We start from the raw sequence: 25,709 nt of genomic DNA on the forward strand, positions 1-25,709 counted from the left end.
CCCCATAGACGGCAGCCCACCAGGCTCCCCCGCCCCTGGGATTCTCCAGGCAAGAACACTGGAGTGGGTTGCCATTTCCTTCTCCAATGCATGAAAGTGAAAAGTGAAAGTGAGTCGCTCAGTCATGTCTGACTCTTAGTGACCCCATGGACTGCAGCCTACCAGGCTCCTCCGTCCATGGGATTTTGGAAAACAGTATGGAGGTTCTTAAAAAACCTGAATATAGAAATACCATGTGATCCAGCAGTTCCACTCATGGATACATATCCAGTGAAATAAAAAACACTATTTCAGGTCTTCCCTCGTGGCTCAGTGATAAAGAATCTGATTGCCAATCAGGAGACAAGGGTTCAATCCATGATCCAGGAAGATCCCACATGCTGCGAGGCAACTAAGCCCCTGCACCACAGCTATTGAGCCTGTGCTCTACAGCCTGGGAGCCACAACTACTGAGCCTTCATAACACAACTACTGTAGCCCACACACCCTAGAGCCTATGCTCCACAACAAGAAAAGCCACCACAATGAGAAGCCTGCACATCACAACTAGAGAGTAACCCCCACCTCCCCTACAACTAGAGAAAAGCTTCAGCAGCAACCAGCAGAGCCAAAATTAAATAAATAAAAAATACTAATTCAATAAGATACATGCACTTCAATGCTCATAGCAGCACTTATATGGAAGCAATCTAAGTGCCCATTCAACAGATGAACAGATAAAGAAGATGCAATGGAATATTAGTCATAAAAATAGAATGAGATTTTCCCATTTGCAACAGCATGGATACAACCAGAGGGTATTATTCTTACTGAATCTTAGGTCAAATACAGAAAGACAAATACATATGTTATCACTTATACGTGGAATCTAAAAAATAAAGCAATTTACTAATGTAACAAAACAGAAACAGACTTACAGATATAGGTAACAAACTAGTGGTTACCAGTGGTGAGAGGGAAGAGAAGAGGGGCAATACAGAGGTAGGGGATTAAGAGGTATAAAGTATTATGCATAAAATAATCTACAAGAATATATTGCACAGCACAGGGCATATAGCCAATATTTTATAATAATTTTAAATGGTGTATAATCTGTAAACATATTGAATCACTATGCTGTACACCTGAAACTAATGAAACACTGTAAATCAACTACACTTCAATTTAAAAAGAAAAAAGGCATTGTCCCACGGGCCTTAACATGCTATCCAAAGTAGAAAGAAGCCCATCTCAAAAAATGTTGTGGGTATAACTTCCATTCTACGGACTCAGATTCATATGAACCCCATACTTTATTCCTTTGAATCTATAAATGTTCTATATGTTCCCTCCCTCTTACTGCGCCCACAAATGAAGTTGCTATATAACACAGGGAGTTCAGCCCGGTGCTCTGTGACATCCTACAGGGGTGGGATGGGGGGGACGGTAAGAGGGAAGGAACATATGTATACTCATGGCTGATTCATGTTGTTGTATGGCAGAAACCAACATTGCAAAGCAATTGTCCAATTAAAAATAAATTTTAAAAGTCACTCTAAGTTCTATAAAAATATATTACAATACAATAATTTAAAAAAGTATGTGTGTGTGTGTACTCACATGGTAATGTATATGTTAGGGTATCCCTGGTAGCTCAGATACCTGGTTTCCCTGGTAATTAATCTGGCTGCAAAGCAGGAGACCTAGGTTCAGTCCCTGAGTTGGGAAGATCCCCTGGAGAAGGGAACCACTACCCACTGTAGTACTCTGGCCTGGAGAAATCCATGGACAGAGAAGCCTGGCAGGGGTCCCAAAGAGTTGGACCATGGGATCCATGGGGTCCCAAAAAATCGGACATGACTGAGCAACTTCATTTTCACTTTCACTTTCAATGTATATGTTTCCATGCTACTGTCTCAATTCATCCCACCCTCTTCTTCCCCCGCTGTGACCACAAGTCTGTTCTCTATGTCTGCATCTCTATTCCTGCCCTGCAAATAGGTTAATCAGTGCCATTTTCCTGGATTCCATACATATGTGTTAATATACAATATTTTTACCCCCTTCTGACTTACTTCACTCTGTATAACAGGCTCTAGGTTCACCACCTCACTAAAACTGACTCAAATGCTCAACCCACATTTTTAAGAGAACTGAACTAGCAAAACCCCTTCAAATAGATCTAAGAGGGCTTGAGATTGCTCCATTTGCAAATTCCAACTGGGGCCCCAACTTTCTGTGCGTAGGGAGGGAGCAGGCTGAGAAAGCCACCAAACTGCAAACATAGGCCATTTTTTTTTAAATAAAAGTATGACCCATGGGGCCATGTCAAGAGCCCAGAGAATGAAAATAAGAACTATGAATAACAGTAAACTAGGAAGCCACTCCCAGGGAATAGAATGAGGATTGAGTCAAGGATTTCTCTGCCCCAAGAAAAGGCGGACCTGGCAGCACATATCCAGGTGGTTCTATGGTTGCTATGGGTCAATGACTGCTTTGTACCTCTCTTTTCAAGTGGGAGTGTTTACTGTAGTTATCTTGTCCCCATATCACCATTGTGGTTGGAGGGCAGTACAGATAACCTGTGTGGCAGATTGCATTTTTCCAAATATGGGCACATTAATATATAGATTATCCTATATGCTGTGCTCACAATGTGACATTGACAGCTCTATTCAAGATGGTGGCATCCACGTTCCTTGCCTTTGAGCTTGGGTGGACTTTTGTAACTGCCTCAGCCAAATAAAATGTGGTGAAAGTGATGCTGTATGACTTCTGAAGCTGGGTCACAAAAGGTAACAGCTTTTGCCTGGCACCCTCTCTCACATGCTCTTGCTCTCGCTCTGTCTCTCCCCTTGCCCTGGAAATGCAGTGCTGTGTTGTGAGGAAGCCCAGTCAATATGAAGAGATTAGTGTGGCTGTTTTAGCTGACAACCACAGACAGGCTCTTAGCCAACAGTTACAAGCCACACATGTGAGTAAACAGAGCCTTAAGATGATGCTAGCCTTCACTGAAAGGGTCTTCCAACTGAAGCCCCAGACATCATGGAACAGAGACAAACTATACCCTCTGATGCCCTGTCTGAAAGAGAAGCCAAGAAGGTAATAAATTATTTTTCATTGTCTTAAACCACTAAGTATAGGGGTAACTTGTTATGTGGCAGTAGATAATGAATGCAAAGTGTTTTACGAGAAGCTACCTCTGGGTGTGACTGTAGATGACAAAATTCTGGACATTGAGCTGAGCCTATAATTGGATGAAATATTTGAACTCTTAGGAGAGGCAAGTATATTTTGCACGTAGGAAGAACACAAATCACAGGTACCAGACAGAGGACAGTGCTATATTGTCATATTAATCACCAACAATGGTTAATCCTCTGCTATATTGACCACGGGCTTGACTGTGTGACATGCTTTGGCCGAGATGATGAAAGCAAAATCTTGAAACTAGTTGCACTTTGGGGTTTGCCCTTTCTTACTGCTGGGGAACCTAAGACCACCATGTGAAGCAGCATAGCCTTAGGTCTTAGAGGATTAAAAAACTCATGGAGTGACAGCCCAATTATACAGGTCATTCCAGTTGAGGCCTCAGAATTAGCCAGGCAAAGACAGGGCACAGTCATGCAAGGCAGAGGCACAGAGTCACAAACCGGCTGGTTGTGTGCTGTTCTATATTTCTGTAAGGTTAGGTTTGAGAGGTAGCATTCTTGTAGAGGTAGATAGGGACCAAGGCACAAAAATGTTTTATGCTTTGTTTTCATTCTTTCTTCCTTAGGATCATTAGAGTTTTTAAGTAAGGGAGAGACATGGTCAGTTAGCAATTTAGAAAGATAATTTTGGTGGCAGAATGAAAGATGGATTAGAAAGGTGAAAGGTGGGAGATATGCAGAGGTTGTGATAATGGTGTGGTCAAGAAGTGATGAGTGGCCTAACTGGAGCAGTGGTAGAAGAAGTGGCAAGGAGAGGGAAAATATGGGAAATATTTAGGAGGTAAATACACTAGGGCTTAAGGATGGATTGAATGTCAAGGTCGTGGAGGAAAGGGAAGCATCTAGGAGAATTGTCTGGGGTCTGGCTTCAGTAGAACTGGTACCAGTCACTGAGGCAGGAACTATAGGAAAAATAATAAGGCCTTTTTTAGTTCTGTTTTAGTGAGGGGAGGCTGAGTTGAGTTTTGAGTATGTCAGTTTCAGTTGTTTGTCAGACACCCATATAGAGATGTTTGGCTGGCAGTAGTGTATACAACCGGAGAAGGCAATGGCACCCCACTCCAGTACTCTTGCCTGGAAAATTTCATGGATGGAGGAGCCTGGTAGGCTGCAGTCCATGAGGTCGCTAAAAGTCGGACACGACTGAGCGACTTCACTTTCACTTTTTTACTTTCATGCATTGGAGAAGAAAATGGCAACCCACTCCAGTGTTCTTGCCTGGAGAACCCCAGGGACAGAGGAGCCTGGTATGAGGCTGTCTATGGGGCCACACAGAGTCGGACATGATTGAAGCAACTTAGCAGCAGCAGCAATGTATATAACCAGGCTAGAGTTTTAAATGCAGGAGTTGTAGTCATATATGTGAAAATAAAACAAGAACACATACAATGTATCGATTAAGAGTATAGCTTTTGAGCTCATTTAACTTGGATTCAAATCTCAGCTACACCACATACTAACCACAGTCATTGAGAAAAAATGTCTACAGAGACAGAGTACATATAGACAAGGTCGTTGTGAGAAATAAACAAAGCAAGGTTTAGCAAAGAATCTAAAATTAATAAATTCTCAATAAGTGGTAGATATTATTACTAAATGATCAAGAAATAACAAAGAAGTAGACCAAAACCATGGAGACAAGAAGTGGCCAAAAGGCACTTGAAAAGATGCTTAACATCACTAATCATCAGAGAAATGCAAATCAAAAGTACAATAAGATAGCACCCCACATCCATTAGGAGAGCTAGTATAAGAAAGAAAGAGAGAGAGAGAGAAAAGGAGGGAGGGAAAGAGGGAGGAAAGAAGAGAAAAAGGAAGGAAGGAAGGAAGGAAATAACAAGTGTTGGCAATAATGTGGAGAAATTGAAACTCTTGTGTACTGTTGGGAGGATTGTAAAATAGAATAATCACCATGGAAAACAGTAAAGATCCTCAAGAAATTAATCCTTTAAAAATCCTTTAATCCTTTAAATCCTTTAAAACACAATCACCATATGATCCAGCAATCACACTTCTAGGTATATATCCAAAATTTTTTGAAATAGGGTCTCAAAGAGACATTTGCACATCCATGTTCATAGGAGTACTATTCACAATAGGTCGTCTGAGGACGCCTTACAAATAGCTGAGAAAAGAAGAGATGCAAACGGCAAAGGAGAAAAGGAAAGATATACCCATCTGAAGGCAGAGTTCCAATGAATAGCAAGGAGAGAAAAGAAAGCCTTTCTAAGTGATCAATGCAAAGAAATAGAGGAAAACAATAGACTGGGAAAGACTAGAGATCTCTTCAAGAAAATTAGAGATACCAAGGGAACATTTCATGCAAAGATGGGCTCGATAAAGGACAGAAATGGTATGGACCTAACAGAAGCACAAGATTTTAACAAGACGTGGCAAGAATACAGAGAAGAACTGTACAAAAATGATCTTAATGACCCAGATAACCACAGCAGTGTGATCATTCACCTAGAGCCAGACATCCTGGAGTCCAAAGTCAAGTGGACCTTACGAAGCATCACTACAAACAAAGCTAGTGGAGGTGATGGAATTCCAGCTGAGCTATTTCAAGTCCTAAAGGATGATGCTGTGAAAGTGCTGCACCCAATATGCCAGCAAATTTGGAAAACTCAGCAGTGGCCACAGGACTGGAAAAGGTCAGTTTTCATTCCAATCCTAAAGAAAGGCAATGCCAAAGAATGTTCAAAGTACCACATAATTACACTCATCACACACACTAGCAAAGTAATGCTCAAAATTCTCCAAGCCAGGCTTCAACAGTACATGAACCGACGTGTACCCCAATGTTCATTGCAGCACTGTTTACAATAGCAAGGACATGGAAGCAACCTAGATGTCCATCGGCAGATGAATGGATAAGAAAGCTGTGATACATATACACAATGGAATATTACTCAGCTAAAAAAAGAGTGCATTTGAATCAGTTCTAATGAGGTGGATGAAACTGGAGCCTGTTATACAGAGTGAAGTAAGTCAGAAAGAAAAACACCAATATAGTATATTAACGCATGTATATGGAATTTAGAAAGATGGTAACAATGACCCTATGTGTGAGACAGCAAAAGAGACACAGATGTAAAGAACAGACTTTTGGACTTTATGGGAGAAGGCGAGAGTGGGATAATTTGAGAGAATAACATTGAAATATGTATATTACCATATGTGAAATAGATCACCAGTCCAGATTCTATGCATGAGACAGGGTGCTCAGGGCCAGTGTACTGGGATGACCCTGAGTGATGGAATGGGGAGGGAGGTGGGAAGGGGTTCAGGATGGGGAACACATGTACACCCATGGCTGATTCATGTCAATGTATGGCAAAAATCACTACAATATTGTAAAGTAATTAGCCTCCAATTAAAATAAATGTTATATTTTTAAAAAGAAACATTATAAAAAACAAAACAGTATGTGAACCGAGAACTTCCAGATGTTCAAGCTGGATTAGAAAAGGCAGAGGAACCAGAGATCAAATTGCCAACATCCAGTGGATCATAGAAAAAGCAAGCGAGTTCCAGAAAAATATCTACTTCTGCTTTATTGACTATGTCAAAGCCTTTGTGTGGATCACAACAAATGGTGGAAAATTCTGGAAGAAATGGGAATACCAGACCACCTTACCTGCCTCCTGAGATATCTGTATGCAGGTCAGGAAGCAACAGTTGGAAGTGGACATGGAACAACAGACTGGTTCCAAATAGGAAAAGGAGTTCATCAAGGCTGTATATTGTCACCCTGCTTATTTAACTTATATGCAGAGTACATTATGTGAAATGCCAGGCTGGATGAAGCACAAGCTGGGATCAAGATTGCCAGGTGAAATATCAATAACCTCAGATATGCAGATGGTACCACCCTTATGGCAAAAAGTGAACGGGAACTGAAGAGCCTCTTGATGAAAGTCAAAGAGGAAAGTGAAAAAGCTGGCTTGAAACCCAACATTCAAAGAACTAAGATCATGGCATCTGGTCCCATCACTTCATGGCAAATAGATGGGAAAACAGTGGAAACAGTGTCAGACTTTATTTTCTTGGGCTCCAAAATCACTGCAGATGGTGACTGCAGCTATGAATTTAAAAGATGCTTAATTCTTGGAAGAAAAGCTATGACCAACCTAGACAGCATATTAAAAAGAGACAATACTTTGCCAACAAAGGTCCATCTAGTCAAAGCTTTGGTTTTTCCAGTAGTCATGTATGGATATGAGAGTTGGAGTATAAAGAAAGCTGTGTGCTGGAGAATTGATGTTTTTGAACTGTGGTGTTGGAGAAGACTCTTGAGAGTCCCTTGGACTGCAAGGAGATCCAACCAGTCCATCCAAGATGAGATCAGTCCTGAATATGCATTGGAAAGACTGATGCTGAAGCTGAAACACCTGATATGAAGAGCTGACTCATTTGAAAAGACCCTGATGCTGGGAAAGATTGAAGGCAGAAGGAGAAGGGGTTGACAGAAGTTGAGATGGTTGGATGGCATCACCAACTCGATGGACATGAGTTTGAGCAAGCTCTGGGAGTTGGTGATGGACAGGGAAGCCTGGTGTGCTGCAGTCCATGGGATCACAAAGAGTCAGACATGACAGAGGGACTGAACTGAACTGAAGAAATGGAAGCAACCTAAATGTCCACTAATGGTTGAATGGATAAAGAAAATGTGATAGAGATAGATACATTTAACAGACTATTATTCACCCTTTAAAAGGGAAGAAATCAGGGGCAGTCCTAAGATGGCGGAGGAATAGGACAGGGAGACCACTTTCTCCCCAACAAATTCATCAAAAGAACATTTAAACGCTGAGTAAATTTGACAAAATGACTTCTGAATGCCGGCAGAGGACATCAGGCATCCAGAAAAGCAGCCCATTGTCTTCGAAAGGAGGTAGGAAAAAATATAAAAGACAAAAAAGAGACAAAAGAGGGAGGGACGGAGCTCCATCCCAGGAAGGGAGTCTTAAAAAGAGAGAAGTTTCCAAATACCAGGAAACACTCTCACTGCCGAGTCTGTGACGAGCCTTGCAAGCACAGAGGGCAACAATAACAGGGAGGAAAAATAAATAAATAATTAATACCCACAGATTACAAGCCCAATGGTAACTCCCCCAGTGGAGAAGCAGTGCAGAGGCCTGCACCCAGGGGGCTGGGCAGGGAGGTGTGGGCTGCACTGCTTAGAGTTAGGAGCGGGCCTGAATGTCCTGAGGGCAATCTGACGGAACTAACTTGGGCTAGCAAACCAGACTGCGGGATAGCTACCACGTGAAAAGCCCTAACCTAAGAAACCACCCCGCCCATGCACAGAACAAAAGACTGAACAGAACCAGCCAGCTGCAGACCATCCCCTTCCAGTGACAGGCAGCCAGAGCCGGAAGGGGGCAATTGCAGCCCCAGAGAGACATTATCTACCAAACTGCAGGCAGGCTTCTTTACTAACTAAGACTTCTTGGGGTTCTGAACAGTCATCATCTGCCTGAGAAGGTGTGCCAGTTGTACACCCAGAAAACCGAGTGGCAGAGACAGGGGAGGTGATGAGTCGCAGTGACCATGCTCGCCAAACACCTCATCACCTAAGCTGATCAGACCTGGGAAGGGCACAAAATGCAGGCCCAACTGAGTCTGTACCTCTGAGGACTACCCAAGTGCCTGAACCTGAGCAGCTTAGACCTGGGAGGTGCAGGCAGCCCAGGGCTAGGCCTCAGACGGTTCCTGGCAGAGCAACCTAGAGCCTGAGCAGTGTGGGCAGGGAGGGCACATGTGACATGAGCGGGGGCAGGCCCAATGTGGCTGAGACACTGTGAGCACATGCCAGTGTTATTTGTTTGCAGTGTCCCTCCCTCCCCACAGTGTGACTGAACAAGTGAGCCTAAAAAAAGTGTCCATCACCGCCCCTCCCTTGTGTCAGGGCAGAAACCAGACACTGAAGAGACCAGCAAACAGAAGAAGCTAAAACAGAGGGAACCGTCTTGGAAGTGACAGGTGCAATAGATTAAAACCCTGTTGTTAGTACCAACTACATAGGAAGGGGCATATAGATCTTGAGAAATATAAGTCGGAACAAGGAACTAGCTGAAAATTAACTGACCCCACACTGCTCACAACAACACCAGAGAAAGTCCTAGATATATTTTTACTATTTTTATGATCATTTTTAAATTTTTTTTTAAAATTTTAAGTCCTCTATTACTCCTTTAATTTTCATTTTTTATAACCTACTATTACTTTGTAAAAAAAAAAAAAAGAACTTTTTTTACAGCAAACTTCATATACATATTTTTTAAATAATTTTTGTGACTGTTTTTTCTTCTTCTTCTCTTTATTATTGTACTTTTAAAATTTTATTTTATTATTTAGCTTTGCAATATTGTATTGGTTTTGCCATATCCAAACTCCACTCTAGATTTTTAATCTTTGCTTTTTGGTATTGTTATCAATTTTGTACCTTTAAAAACCCAATCTTTAGTACCCATTTTTACCTGGGAGCGAGATTACTGGCTTAACTGCCCTCTCCCCCTTTGGACTCTCCTTTTTCTCCACTAGGTCGCCTCTGTCTCTTCCCTCCCCCTTCTCTTCTCTACTTAACTCTGTGAATCTCTGTGTGTTCCAGACAGTGGAGAACACTTAGGGAACTGATTACTGGCTGGATCTGTCTCTCTCCTTTTGATTCCCCCTTTTATCCTCCTGGCCACCTCTGTCTCCTTCCTCCCTCTTCTCTTCTCTGTATAACTCCGTGAACATCTCTGCACAGTCCAGACTGTGGAGTACACATAAGGAAGTGATGACTGGCTAGCTTTCTCTCTCCTCTTTTGATTCCACCTCATCTCATTTGGGTCACATCTAACTCCCTCCTCCTTCTTCTCTTCTCCACGTAACTCTGTGAACCTCTCTGGGTCCCTCACTGTGGAAAAACTTTTCATCTTTAACCTAGATGTTTTATCAACAGTGCTGTATAGAAGAAGTCTTGAGACTACTGTAAAAATAAGACTGAAAACCAGAAGCAGGAGGCTTAAGTCCAAATCCTGAGAACACCAGAGAACTCCTGACTCCATGGAAAATTAATTGACAGGAGCTCATCAAATGCCTCCAAACCTACCCTGAAACCAAGCACCACCCAAGGGCCAACAAGTTCCAGAGCAAGACATACCACACAAATTCTGGACCAACACAGGAACACAGCCTAGAGCTTCAATATACAGGCTGCCCAAAGTCACTCCAAACCCATTGACATGTCATAACTCATTACTGGACACTTTATTGCACTCCAAAGAGAAGAAATCCAGCTCCACCCACCAGAAGACTGACACAAGCTTCCCTGAACAAGAAACCTTGACAAGCCTCGCGTACAACCTCACCTACAGCGAGGAAACTCCACAGTAAAGACAACTCCACAAACTGCCAGAATACAGAAAGGACACCCCAAACTCAGCAATATAAACAATATGAAGAGACAGAGGAATACCCAGCAGGTAAAGGAACAGAATAAATGTCCACCAAACCAAACAAAAAAGAAATAGATAGGGAATCTACCTGATAAAGAATTCCGAATAATGATAGTGAAAATGATCCAAAACCTTGAAATCAAAATGGAATCACAGATAAATATCCTGGAGACAAGGATTGAGAAGATGCAAGAAAGGTTTAACAAGGACCTAGAATAAATAAAAAAGAGCCAATATATAATGAATAATGCAATAAATGAGATCAAAGCACACTGGAGGCAACAAATAGTAGAATAATGGAGGCAGAAGATAAGATTGGTGAAGTAGAAGATAGAATGGTAGAAATTAATGAATCAGAGAGGAAAAAAGAAAAACGAATTAAAAGAAATGAGGACAATCTTAGAGACCTCCAGGACAATATTAAATGCCACAACATTCCAATCATAGGAGTCCAAGAAGAAGACTAAAAGAAAGACCATGAGAAAATATTTGAGGAGATAATAGTTGAAAACTTCCCTAAAATGGGGAAGGAAATAATCACCCAAGTCCAAGAAACCCAGAGAGTCCCAAACAGGATAAACCCAAGCCCATGACACATATTAATCAAATTAACAAAGATCAAACACAAAGAACAAATATTAAAAGCAGCAAGGGAAAATCAACAAATAATACACAAGGGGATTCCCATAAGAATAACAGCTGATCTTTCAATAGAAACTCTTCAGGCCAGGAGGGAATGGCAAGACATACTTAAAGTGATGAAATAAAATACTCTAAAGCCCAGATTACTGTACCCAGCAAGGATCTCATTCAAATATGAAGGAGAAATCAAAAGCTTTAGAGGCAAGCAAAAGATGAGAGAATTCAGCACCACCAAACCAGCTCTCCAACAAATACTAAAGGATCTTCTCTAGACAAGAAACACAAAAAAAGGTGTATAAACTTGAACCCAAAACTATAAAGCAAATGGCAACAGGATCATACTTATCAATAATTACCTTAAACGTAAATGGGTCGAATGCCCCAAGCAAAAGACAAAGACTGGCTGAATGGATACAAAAACAAGTCCCCTATATATGTTGTCTACAAGAGACCCACCTCAAAACAGGGGACACATACAGACTGAAAATGAAGGAGTGCAAAAAGATATTCAATGCAAATAGAGACCAAAAGAAAGCAGGAGTAGCAATACTCATATCAGATAAAATAGACTTTAAAACAAAGGCTTTGCAAAGAGACAAAGAAGGTCACTACATAATGATCAAAGGATCAATCCAAGAAGAAGATATAACAATTATAAATATCTATGCACCCAACGTAGGAGCACTGCAATATGTAAGACAAATGCTAACAAGTATGAAAGGGGAAATTAGCAATAACACAATAATAGTGGGAGACTTTAATACCCCACTCACACCTATGGATAGCTCAACTAGACAGAAAATTAACAACAAAACACAAACTTTAAACGATATGATAGACCAGTTAGACCTAATTGATATCTATAGGACATTTCCCCCCCAAACAATGAATTTCACCTTTTTCTCAAGCGCACACGGAACCTTCTCCAGGATAGATCACATCCTGGGCCATAAATCTAGCCTTGGTAAATTCAAAACAATTGAAATCATTCCAAGCATCTTTTCTGACCACAATGCAGTAAGATTAGATCTCAATTACAGGAGAAAAACTACTAAAAATTCCAACATATGGAGGCTGAACAACACGCTGCTGAATAACCAACAAATCACAGAAGAAATAAAAAAAGAAATCAAAATTTGCATAGAAACTAATGAAAATGAAAACACAACAACCCAAAACCTGTAGGATACTGCAAAAGCAGTGCTAAGGGGAAACAATACAGGCATACCTCAAGAAACAAGAAAAAAGTCAAATAAATAACCTAACTCTACACCTAAAGCAACTAGAAAAAGAAGAAATGAAGAACCCCAAGGTTAGTAGAAGGAAATAAATCTTAAAAATTAGGATGCAAAAGAAACAAAAGAGACCATAGAAAAAATCAACAAAGCCAAAAGCTGGTTCTTTGAAAGGATAAATAAAATTGGCAAACCATTAGCCAGACTCATCAAGAAACAAAGAGAGAAAAATCAAATCAATAAAATCAGAAATGAAAATGGAGAGATCACAACAGACAACACAGAAATACAAAGGATCATAAGGGGCTACTATCAGTAATTATATGCCAATAAAATGGACAATGTGGAAGAAATGGACAAATTCTTAGAAAAGTATAACTTTCCAAAACTGAACCAGGAAGAAATAGAAAATCTTAACAGACCCATCACAAGCATGGAAACTGAAACTGTAATCAGAAATGTTCCAGCGAACAAAAGCCCAGGTCCAGACGGCTTCACAGCTGAATTCTACCAAAAATGTAGAGAAGAGCTAACACCTATCCTACTCAAACTCTTCCAGAAAATTGCAGAGGAAGGTAAACTTCCAAAGTCATTCTATGAGGCCACCATCACCCTAATACCAAAACCTGACAAAGATGCCACAAAAAAAGAAAACTACAGGCAAATATCACTGATGAACATAGATGCAAAAATCCTTAACAAAATTCTAGCAATCAGAATCCAACAACACATTAAAAAGATCATACACCATGACCAAGTGGGCTTTATCCCAGGAATGCAAGGATTCTTCAACATCTACAAATCAATCAATGTAATACACCACATTGACAAATTGAAAAAATAAAAGCCATATGATTATCTCAATAGATGCATTGAAAGCCTTTGACAAAACTCAATATCCATTTATGATAAAAACTCTCCAGAAAGCAGGAATAGAAGGAACATACCTCAACATAATAAAAGCTATATATAACAAACCCACAGCAAGCATTATCCTCAATGGTGAAAAATTGAAAGCATTTCCCCTAAAGTCAGGAACAAGAAAAGGATGCCCATTTTCACCATTACTATTCAACATAGTTTTGGAAGTTTTGGCCACAGCAATCAGAGCAGAAAAAGAGATAAAAGGAATCCAAATTGGAAAAGAAGAAGTAAAACTCTCACTGTTTGCAGATAACATGATCCTCTACATAGAAAACGCTCAAGACTCCACCAGAAAATTACTAGAGGTAATCAATGAATATAGTAAAGTTGCAGGATATAAAATCAACATACAGAAATCCCATGCATTCCTATACACTAATAATGAGAAAGTAGAAAGAGAAATTAAGGAAACAATTCCATTCACCATTACAATGAAAAGAATAAAATACTTAGGACTATATCTACCTAAAGAAACAAAAGCCCTATATATAGAAAACTATAAAACACTGGTGAAAGAAATAAAAGAGGACACTAATAGATGGAGAAATATACCATGCTCATGGATTGGAAGAATCAATATAGTGAAAATGAGTATACTACCCAAAGGAATCTATAGATTCAATGCAATCCCTATCAAGCTACCAATGGTATTTTTCACAGAGCTAGAAAAAATAATTTCACAATTTTCATGGAAATACAAAAACCACGAATAGCCAAAGCAATCTTGAGAAAGAAGAATGGAACTGGAGGAATCACCCTTCCTGACTTCAGGCTCTACTACAAAGCCACAGTCATCAAGACAGTATGGTACTGGCACAAAGACAGAAATATACATCAATGGAACAAAATAGAGAGCCCAGAGATAAATCCACGCACCTATGGACACCTTATCTTCGACAAAGGAGGCAAGAAAACACAATGGATTACAGACAATCTCTTTAACAAGTGGTGCTGGGAAAACTGATCAACCACTTGTAAAGGAATGAAACTTGAACACTTACTAACACCATACACAAACATAAACTCAAAATGGATTAAAGATCTCAATGTAAGACCAGAAACTATAAAACTCCTAGAGGAGAACATAGGCAAAACACTCTCCGATATACATCACAGCAGAATCCTCTATGACCCACCTCACAGAATATTAGAAATAAAAGCAAAAATAAACAAATGGGACCTAAGTAAAATTAAAAGCTTCTGCACAACAAAGGAAACTATAATCAAGGTGAAAAGACAACCTTCAGAATGGGAGGAAATAATAGCAAATGAAGCAACTGACAAAGAACTAATCTGAAAAATATACAAGCAAATCCTGCAGCTCAATTCCAGAAAAATAAACGACCCAATCAAAAAATGGGCCAAAGAACTAAACAGGCATTTCTCCAAAGAAGACATACAGATGGCTAACAAACACATGAAAAGATGCTCAACATCACTCATTATCAGAGAAATGTGAATCAAAACCAGAATGAGGTACCATTTCATGCCAGTCAGAATGGCTGCAATCCAAAAGTCTACAAGCAATAAATGCTGGAGAGGATGTGGAGAAAAGGGAACCCTCTTACACTGTTGGTGGGAATGCAAACTAGGACAGCCACTATGGAGAACAGTGTGAGATTCCTTAAGAAACTGGAAATAGAACTTCCATATGACCCAGCAATCCCACTGCTGGGCATACACACCAAGGAAACCAGAATTGAAAGAGACACATGTTCATCACAGCACTGTTTATAATAGCCAGGACATGGAAGCAACCTAGATGTCCATCAGCAGATGAATGGATAAGAAAGCAGTGGTACATATACACAGTGGAGTATTACTCGGCCATTAAAAAGAATACATATGAATCAGTTCTAATGAGGTGGATCAAACTGGAGCCGATTATACAGAGTGAAGTAAGCCAGAAAGAAAAACACCAATACAGTATGCTGCTGCTGCTAAGTCACTTCAGTCTTGTCCGACTCTGTGTGACCCCATAGACGGCAGCCCACCAGGCTCCCCCGTCCCTAGGATTCTCCAGGCAAGAACACTGGAGTGGGTTGCCATTTCCTTCTCCAATGCATGAAATTGAAAATGAAAGTGAAGTCGCTCAGTCGGGTCTGACCCTCAGCGACCCTATGGACTGCAGCCTTCCAGGCTCCTCCATCCATGGGATTTTCCAGGCAAGAGTACTGGAGTGGGGTGCCATTGGCTTCTCCGAATACAGTATACTAATGCATATATATAAAATTTAGAAAGATGGTAATGATAACCCTGTATGCGAGACAGCAAAAGAGACACAAATGTATAGAACAGTCTTTTGGACTCTGTGGGAGAGGGCGAGGGTGGGATGATCTGGGAGAATGGCATTAAAACATGTATAATATCATATAAGAAATGAATCTCCAGTCCAGGTTCGATGCATGATACAGGATGCTTGGGGCTGGTGCACTGGGATGACCCAGAGGGATGGTATGGGGAGGGAGGTGGGAGGGTGGCTCAGGATGGGGAGCACATGTACACCTGTGGCAGATTCATGTTGATGTATAGCAAAACCAATGCAATATTGTAAAGTAATTAGCCTCCAATTAAAATAAATAAATTTAAATTAAAAATAGGGAAGAAATCATACCACATGCTTCTACACATATCAACTTTGAAGTTATTATGCTAAGTGAAATAAGCCAATCACAAAATACAAATATTCCTTGATTTCACTTATATCACTTATATAAGGTATCTATAGTAGTCCAATTCCTAGAAACAAAGCAAAATGGTTGTTCACCAGGAACTGGGACATGGGAAGAAAGGAGAATTTTTTAATGGTTACAGACTCAGTTTTACAAAATGAAAAAATTCTGGAGATCTGTTACATAACAATTTGAATCTATGTAACATTATTGAACTGTACACTTAAAAATGGTTAAGATGGTAAATTTTATGTTATGCATTTTTAGCACAATAAAAAGTTTCATGAAAGAACATGGAGACAAAAGTACAGATTCCAGACAAACCAAGTGCAGTCGCAGCTATTAATATATTTACCATCTAGTGAGTTCCTGGGCAGCAAGAACTATGGTCTACTCACTGTTGTATCCTCAGCACCCAGCACAGTGTCTGGCAGAGCAGGAACTCAATAAATGTTGCCTAATCTAATGTAAGGTGCCTACATGCTAAGTCTCTTCAGTCCCGACTGACTCTTTGCAACCCCATGGACTGTAGCCTGCCAGCCTCCTCTGTCCATGGGATTATTCCAGGCAAGAATACTGGAATGGGTTGCCATTCCTTCCTCCAGGGCATCTTCCCCACCCGGGATCGAATCCATGCCTCCTGTCTCCTATATTGGCAGACGGGTTCTTTACCACTAGCGCCACCTGTGCTATATATCCTGTATTGGCAGGTGGGTTCTATACCACTAGAACCACCTGGGGTATGTATCCTGTATTGGCAGGTGGGTTTTTTACCACTAGCGCCACCTGGGAAGCGCTGATAAGGTAGAAACCATAAGACAGAAAGAAATAGAAGAGCGAGAAAGGGAGGACAAGGAGCATAGAGAGATGAAGAGCCCAAGACAGGAAAGAAAGCATTGAGTCCTGGAAAAACCAGTATGTTCTAAATGAGACTAGGGGAAGGATATGCCTAGCGGAAGTGGTCACAGGATCTATAAAGTGGGCAGATGTATAAAGCCAGTCCTCTGGTCTTAGTGCAAACTACACAATTACTCAGAGGCATGTGTTAAACAGAATCATAGCTCTTTGGGGGTCGGGAAGAATTAGAAGAATTACAGGCAGCTATCCAGAGACAAGGGCTTTCCTAGTGGCTCAGTGGTGAGTGGGGGCCAGTCAGTCATCCTCCTCCTCTTTCTGGCTACAGGGCTGTGTCTTGGGAGGAAAGGAGAGCGGGCAGATGAAAGACTAAAGGGGAGGACTCAGCAGAGCAGGGTGGGTCCTTGAAGCTGGGTTTCTAAGCCAGTTCTCTGGTCTTAGTGTAAACTACACAATTACTCAGAGGCATGTGTTGAACAGAATCATAGCTCTTTGGGGGTTAGGAAGAATTAGAATTACAGGCAGCTATCTAGAGACAAGGACTTTCCTAGTGGTTCAGTGGTAAAGAATCCGCCTGCCAATGCAGGAGATGTGAGTTCGATCCCTGAGTTGGGAAGATCCCCTGGAGAAGGAAATGGCAACCCACGCCAGTATTCTTGCCTGGGAAATCCCACAGACAGAGGAGCCTGGTGGGCTATGGTCAAAAGACTCGGACATGATTTAATGAATAAACAAGAACAATAACTGATATATTTCTGGTTTAATTTAAATTAGGGCTATTGGTTTCAGGTTGAAAGGTAATCTCAACTGTGGTCCTCCTATACCAAGTCTTTTGGACCACTTCCCCATCTCACTTGGCCCTTGAGGCTTGGGCTCTGCGCATGCACTGGAGGCCCCAGGTGGCAGCTAGTGTGGTCACAACGCCCCACCCCCTCACTTGAAGGCGATGCCCTTTGGGGAGGCGCCCTTTTAGGATGTCAGCCCTGCAGCCTGGAACCCAGCCTTGTGAGGGTCATGGCCTGGAGGAGCCATTACCCTCGTGACCACTGTCTGTGTTGCCCAGACTAGCTGCGGGCATAGAGAGGGAAAGGTGTGCATGAAGAGAAGAAACCGAGACGGCTTGTGGCACCCAGCCCCCAGCCCCCTGGGTGCTGATGGGTGGCCATGGACCGGTACCTCAATAACTGCTACAAGGCTGCTCAGGCCGCCGCCTGTAAGGCGGCCGCCAGCAGCCTAATTGCCAACAGGGGTCAGTGTGACTCCGTGAGTGGGGGCCAATCGGTCATCCTCCTCCTCTTTCTGGCTCCAGGGCTGGGTCTTGGGTGGGAAGGAGGGCGGGCAGACGAAAGACTACAGGGGAGGACTCAGCAGAGCGGGGTGGGTCCTTGAAGCTGGGTTTCCAGCTCCCAGACCCTCTGCAGTGACTAGAGCTCCCTCTGGCCGAGATTAGCTTTGAATGGAGCTCAGAGATTGGCTTGGTAACAGGGGTAAACTGGGAGGCCTTCAGGTTATCAACAGGGCGGTTTCTTTCAACCCTGAGTGTGTGTCTTTGGTTTATTTGGAGGTATTAGCCCATTGAAGTTTAAGTAGGTTGGTCTAAACTAAAATAATAGTACTAGAAACAAAAAACAAGGTTTCTGCTTATATCTGACAGGGCTCGCAAAAAGACCCCATCCCAGAGGTCGGAGCCACTAATCTATTGGATCTTCCTCTTGGGGTCAAGCTTCCAGTTATTCCAGGAAGTAATAATGTATTCTATACTACAAATTTAAATGAAAAGGTAAACTAACTTTTAATGGTGCTTAAGTGATTTTCTTGACTGTTTTCTGCTTGCTATTAAACTTAAAACACTGCTATTATTTTGCTTTGAGTCAACTTCAGTTTCACACACCAAGTGAAGTTAAAATGAGTTGAAGTATTCAGTGTCTGAACCTCACTTTAATGATAGAAGGCCTCGTGATAGGTCTCCGCCACCCAATTCAGCCTTATCTCAGACCCAGACCTCAGCTCCGAAAGGTCTGGGTCTTTTCTCCCTGTCCACACATAGTATGATAATTTCTACTTCTGTGCCTTTGTCCATCTGGGTCCTGAAAACTGGCATGCTCTCCTGACCTTCAATTTGAGCCATCTTTCAAGAGCTACTATATGAAGCCTCTCCCCAGTGTCCCAAACCCCAACAGTTTCATCTTTCCGTAAAATTTACTTTGCCCTTGATCTGCATTCTCTCACTCAGCACTAAAGTACTGTTTCTGGTTCAGAGTGCTGTACACACTGTTTAAGTCCTCTGCCTAACACTCCCCAACCTGTCCTTAGCTTTAGGCCAAGCCTGAAGGAGGTTCGGAACTCTCTGAGTATGTGCTTGTATCACATTATTTCTACTTATTTCCTGATTTTACTTATTTCCTTACCATTCTCCTCTCTAGGGTGTCATCAAGGATGCATAGGGGGCTCCCTGGTATTTCTGATACTTGTCAAATATATATGACTTTTTTAAGTTTTATTGCTGGAAAGCAATATAATTTCTCTTTTCAAAACCAATACATTCTACCCCTTCCCACAAATTAACATTCCTAAAACATACTCAAAGCCTATTTGACTACAAGTGATAACACTCCTTTTCAGTTTGTAAATGTAGCCCTCTTCATTGGTTTCTTGCTCCACTATCTTCTATTTCCCATATTTACATTGTGTTACTCTTGTATTCACTTGTTAGCTACTTATTTCCTGATTTTTTTCCCCATACTTATACTGCTTCGCTCTACACTTTATTATATTGATTCCCCCCAAACACATGTATTTAATTATGATCAGGTACTATATTCAACTACCCTAAACACTAACTTAGTGGGATCCTTCTTTATCTTGCCTGGAAAATTCCATGGATGGAGGAGCCTAGTAGGCTGCAGTCCATGAGGTCGCTAGGAGTCGGACACGACTGAGCAACTTCACTTTCACTTTTCACTTTCACGCATTGGAGAAGAAAATGGCAACCCACTCCAGTGTTCTTGCCTGGAGAATCCCAGGGACAGGGGAGCCTGGTGGGCTGCCGTCTGTGGGGCCGCACAGAGTCGGACACAACTGAAGTGACTTAGCAGCAGTAGCAGCACCCTTGACCACCTTGTAAGGTGAAGCTATGACAGGTAGATGGTAGCAGAGTTTAGACTAGAACCACAGTCTCCCAATTTTTTAGGCCATGCTTCTTCACCTGACCTTGCTGCTTTGTGAACTACAAATCACTTTAGCAGAGTACCATGGAAACAGAATTTAAAGGTCTTTCATATTGATTTAAATGCAAGTGGAAGGAAAATTACAGTATTCTACTGTCTTCTTTTCAGATCAGCCCATTGTCAGTATTCTCTCACTTCAAATTCTTCTTGCATGTTTTATTTTCAATGAACAGCCTAATCACCTTAACAAATTGAGGTTTAAAAGTGTGATTTCATTCATTTTACATATGTAACACTTTTCAATCTATGTGTTTGCAGCTTTATCAACCTTCTTATGACTTTAACCTGTCTGATCCTTATTGTTGGCTTTTGGAAACCAGCTATAAAAGCCTGCATGATCCACATTTAAAATCATACTATAGGCAAAAAGATATCCTGAGGAGATTAAAGAAAGGCGGCTATGTCACCAGCAATAATAAGGTGGGTTGAAGTTTGCTTCCAGTTAACCAGCATAAACCCATGGTCTTGAAAGAAGCTTGCTTCTGTACTTCACTGGGAACCTGTGTCAACTTTTAATTGAGCAATAAAGAATACCTGACAGAAAACTCAATGAATTACTCAATATTTGAGTAAAGAGAAATCAGGTGGCTGTTTCTAAATAAAATTGTTCCCACTTGATCATTTTTCTTTAATAAAAGCAAAAGATAAACACCAAATGATTTGAATATGTAAAAACATATGCATACGCATTTATGCATTTTCTCTCAGCTGTATTATTAGTGCCTTTCCTTTGGCTCTAAAAGTATTAATGGCACTGTATACCCATCAAAGGATATTTCCAATACTCTTTGAGAAGACTAGAGACAAAATGGAAACCTAACAGAATACAGCTTGATAAAATAAATTCTTCTGAAAGTTAAACATCATTATTATACTGATATTTTGTGTGAACCATATTATTGAAATAATATTATTTAGGTAGACATTTCCTGGTGATACAGCCACTGTAGAGAGATATTGCCTTCTAAATTATTACCAAAATGTGCTATCACTACCCTTGATCCCAAAATTGTTACTAAAATGAATGTTCTTATGAAAATGACTCTTTTCTCTGGAAAGTTTCATGATTGTTACAACTTTCTATTTGTATATTTGTTTTTATAGGTTGTATGTACCTTGAAGGAATTGAATAAGTACAGGCAGTATCTCACCAGTTTGAAATTAGACTTTGAAAGAAACTATGTAAGAGAACAAGTAAGTTAAATACTTGAATTTGTTTTATTTGAGGCCTGTAAGAAAGTTTTTATGTAGGTTGTGGAAGAAAGACTTAAATGCAGGTTAATTAACCATTTGTAAACTACAGGATGTTTACCAAGCCTGAAACATGAGAAGTCATATCAAAGGACAAGGTTATTTCTGGCCAATATAAACACTATAATTCTTTTTTTTCCCTCCCAGAAAATGATTGAAAAACAAGTAAATAAATTTTATGAAACCAAGAGAGCCTGTGAGAGTCATGGCAATACACAGTTCCAAGACTGGCTGTTACAAGAAAATAAACAACTCCAGACCAAGAGCTGTTGATAAAGCAAAGGTATGACCAAATTAATGCATATTTTTGTGGACATATTGGGGACTCGAGAAAACTGTAAAAGTACTAGAAATGAAAGCAGAACTTAAAAAGTTTTAGACACAATTTAACTTCCTATAGTCTTCAATGTGGACTGAAAAGAAAGGAGATTAAGAGATAGCAGGGATTGGAAACTTTGATACCATAGCTAGGAAAGAGTTTCTACCTGAGAAAATGGAGTCATGAGGAACCCAAGAGGTAAGACAAACTGATATTTGAAGAACAATTCTGAAGTACAGCTCCCTGAGCTTGGGAAACCCAAGTTCATAGTAGTAGAGGTAAAGGTGTCATTAGCACATTTCAAACTTAAGTTTAAGGAAATTACTGCTGGATAAAATGGAGAGAGTTGCTATAACTTCATCTGATGCTAATATAAACAGGTGTTACCCCCCAACCAACCACATATGTTCATTTAGCTATTGCTCACACACAGTCAATCTTATCATTCAGTGCTGAGCTCAGGAGGCAAAGGGATGAGTTATAGTTCCTTCTCTTTTTCCTTTATCAGGGGTAAGGGCCAGTTCCCCCTCACCTAGCTCTTATATTCCATGGATTCATGTCATGATATGCCAGAATATATACTGATTCACCAAAGTGGCAGACTGGTAGTCTGCAGACCTGTCTATACATGAGAGATTGTTCAAGGACTTGAAAATGACAGACAGGCCAATATCCACTTATTTTTTAAAGAAAATTCAAATATACTTGTTTTTTGAAGTCAGACCTTAAGTTGACTTCAGCCGTCTTTGGAAACTCATGTTACAGAGCTCCTGAATTATGACTAATCTTTGTATAAAATGCTTTAAATCAGCCTGTTCTACATTTTGCCATTGTCCCAACCACAGTAACAGTCTGATGAGTACATCATGGTGAGTTGGTGGATCAGGCTAGCTTAAAGAACTCTACATTCCTGTAGTTTAAGAAATCAAAAGCAACCTAGAAGGTGGTTTGGGAATATCAGAGTAGATAATACCATCATAAGGGAAACACCCAATTTATCTTCCCTTAAATTTTCACTTTTACTTAGATATTTAGATATGATTAGCTTGGAATTAAACAAGCTTGGACACATGGCAGAAAAGCAGAACGTACTCAAGATAAAGGAAGAAGAAAGACGACATCGGGACCACATTAGAAGAAAACTTAGTCTCTGGAGACAAATTGAAGAGGTGAGAAACACCAAATTGTAAATATTGATGGGGAAATTATGTGTGATTATTTTATTTATAAACATTTTTAGCAGTCCCACCATATTACCTGAAGTTATTTCAGGTCTAAGAAATAAACCACTGCTTAAAAAAATCATAATTATTTTAAAATAATAAACTGCTATTAATCTTGTATCACCATTATAACAGACAAGTTTTTACTTAACATCGTGAGACTGATACCACAAATTACATACCCATCATAGTATAGACACACTTCATCTGCTCTTAAAGTTTTAGAATTTAACTCTAGTGAAAAATAATCATGTCTATATTCTCACTCCTCAACACGTAGACAAGGCTATTTGTTCAAGCTCTCTGTCAGACTACATTTAAGGGCAACATATTACATATGATAATTCCTCAAATCTATAAGATAAAATCACCTTTTTAGATCTACCTTTGAAGCATAAGCTGATTCTAAAGGCAATGTAAGATTTTCATTATGGTTGTCCAAGTTCCTATAAGGGCCTTAATTTGACCTAATTTGCTTATTTACCAAAAAAAAAAAAAAAAAGAAAGAAAAGAAAACAAACAAAAAGATTATAAAAAAGAAGCCCTGCTGACTACCATGACATTGTGCTCCTTAGGAATGGAAAACAAAAGAAATGTTACTTCTGTCAAAGATTGGAGAAGAAGTAAAAACAGAAGCAAGATTTGAAGAACAACGTAAAAAAGTCAAAGAAGATGCTCACCGTAAGGTACAGTGACTTTTGAACAATAACTTGGGCTGTTTTGAGGAAAAGCTTTTGCTAATTTTGATATTTTAAACTGTGGATTTTCAGAAGTGACTTAAATTCACAAGGATAGCTATTGATGGAAAGAGCCAGTCTGGTCTGAGCCTGGATATTAAGGGCTGGTCTAAATTGGGACCAGTCTCCAGAAAGTAAGCAATGAGTTCAGTTGGACCTAGTTATTCAAATACATTCTTCAAGCTGGACAGCAAAAGGAAACTTACCCTTATTACCTTCCTAGCTCTGTACTCTGATTTTAGAAATCTCAAGAATGAGGGCTTCCTTCAAATGTACCATCATACTTGAAGTATCTGTTATACATTTCCAGTGGCAAGTTGATATTAAATTTTAAACATTGAATATATATTTTTTAATATTTAGAAAAAAGCACAACTAGAGAAAAAAATCACTTATTATTTACAAAAAATGCAAAGGAATGACCTTCAGAGAGAAGGATCAGAAGAAAATGTATTTGAAAACAAAAGTCAAGATGAAACAGAAGGTGAGAGAGAAAAAATAAAAGACAAAGGTAAGTAGAATATGCATAAATATTTATTAATTATCAGTGGCTTTGTAAAAACCCCTCTATGTGCTAATATAGTGAGGTGACAAAGCCCTTGCAAAGAGAAATTCTAGAAGCTCATACTTACAGGCACTTCCCAGTTACAGGTCAAGTTGTAGAAAATGTAGAGACACCCACACATATTCACAGAATATTGTTATGTTACAGACATTATAACAAATTACACACTTCTGTAAAGTGGCTCAGTAGACAAGACTGCCTTTACTAGGAGTTTAAAAAGGAGCCAGTGGAGGAGACAGAACAAAATCAAAAATGGAAAGAGACAGTTATATATAGATAGAGAAAATGAGCCAGTAAGACAAAACATTACCCTCAAAACAGACTGAAACAAAGAGGGAGACAATGAATGAAAAATAGAAGGAAAATTTTAACTGAGGTCCACTAAGAAAGATTATACAAAACAGTAAGCCAGAAAGAGAAAGAGAAAAAAAAATTAAGTAGAAAAAAAAGAAGAGACATTTAAAATATCCTAAGCAAGAAATAGAAATAACCAAAAGGTTAAAAAGGAGAAAATATGATACAAAAAGAAACAATAAAATGGAGATATAAAGAGGAGGAAAGTGAATGAATGAATAAGAAGAATACTGAGCAGAAGAAGCTAGTAAGAAAATACACATGCACATGTGCACGAGCACACACACACACACACACGCACACACACACACACACACACATTCCATGAGGGAGTGGAAGGATACAAAGGCAAAGAAACAAGAAAAAGACAAGGAGTATGAGGAAGAAAGACAAAGAAAACAGAGAATGAAAGAAAGGGAGCAAGAAAAACACATACAGACAAAAATAGAGAAACAAAGGAGTAGGAGGAAGAGAGAAAGAATCAGATCAGATCAGTCGCTCAGTCGTGTCCGACTCTTTATGACCCCATGAATCGCAGCACACCAGGCCTCCCTGTCCATCACCAACTCCCGGAGTTCACCCAGACTCACGTCCATTGAGTCAGTGATGCCATCCAGCCATCTCATCCTCTGTCGTCCCTTCTCTTCCTGCCCCCAATCCCTCCCAACATCAGAGTCTTCTCCAATAAGTCAACTCTTCACATGAGGTGGCCAAAGTACTGGAGTTTCAGCTTTAGCATCATTCCTTCCAAAGAACACCCAGGACTGATCTACTTCAGAATGGACTGGTTGGATCTCCTTGCAGTCCAAGGGACTCTCAAGAGTCTTCTCCAACACCACAGTTCAAAAACATCAATTCTTCGGTGCTCAGCCTTCTTCACAGTCCAACTCTCACATCCATACATGACCACAGGAAAAACAATAGCCTTGACTAGATGAACCTTCGTTGGCATAGTAATGTCTCTGCTTTTCAATATGCTATCTAGGTTGGTCATAACTTTCCTTCCAAGGAGTAAGCGTCTTTTAATTTCATGGCTGCAGTCACCATCTGTAGCGATTTTGGAGCC

General features: G+C 40.2%; 1 long non-coding RNA gene across 1 annotated transcript; it reads left to right on the forward strand.

Annotated features, from left to right (window-relative positions):
• The first annotated feature begins 20,497 nt into the window (after window positions 1-20,497).
• LOC123331900 lies at window positions 20,498-23,667 on the forward strand. Its single transcript, XR_006548706.2, has 5 exons — window positions 20,498-20,614; window positions 21,299-21,388; window positions 21,593-21,728; window positions 22,792-22,933; window positions 23,563-23,667. It is a non-coding gene; the product is annotated as an uncharacterized LOC123331900 (long non-coding RNA).
• The last annotated feature ends 2,042 nt before the right edge of the window (window positions 23,668-25,709 follow it).

Source organism: Bubalus bubalis, chromosome X (genome assembly GCF_019923935.1).
Source record: "Bubalus bubalis isolate 160015118507 breed Murrah chromosome X, NDDB_SH_1, whole genome shotgun sequence".
Classification (NCBI taxonomy): Eukaryota; Metazoa; Chordata; class Mammalia; order Artiodactyla; family Bovidae; genus Bubalus; species Bubalus bubalis.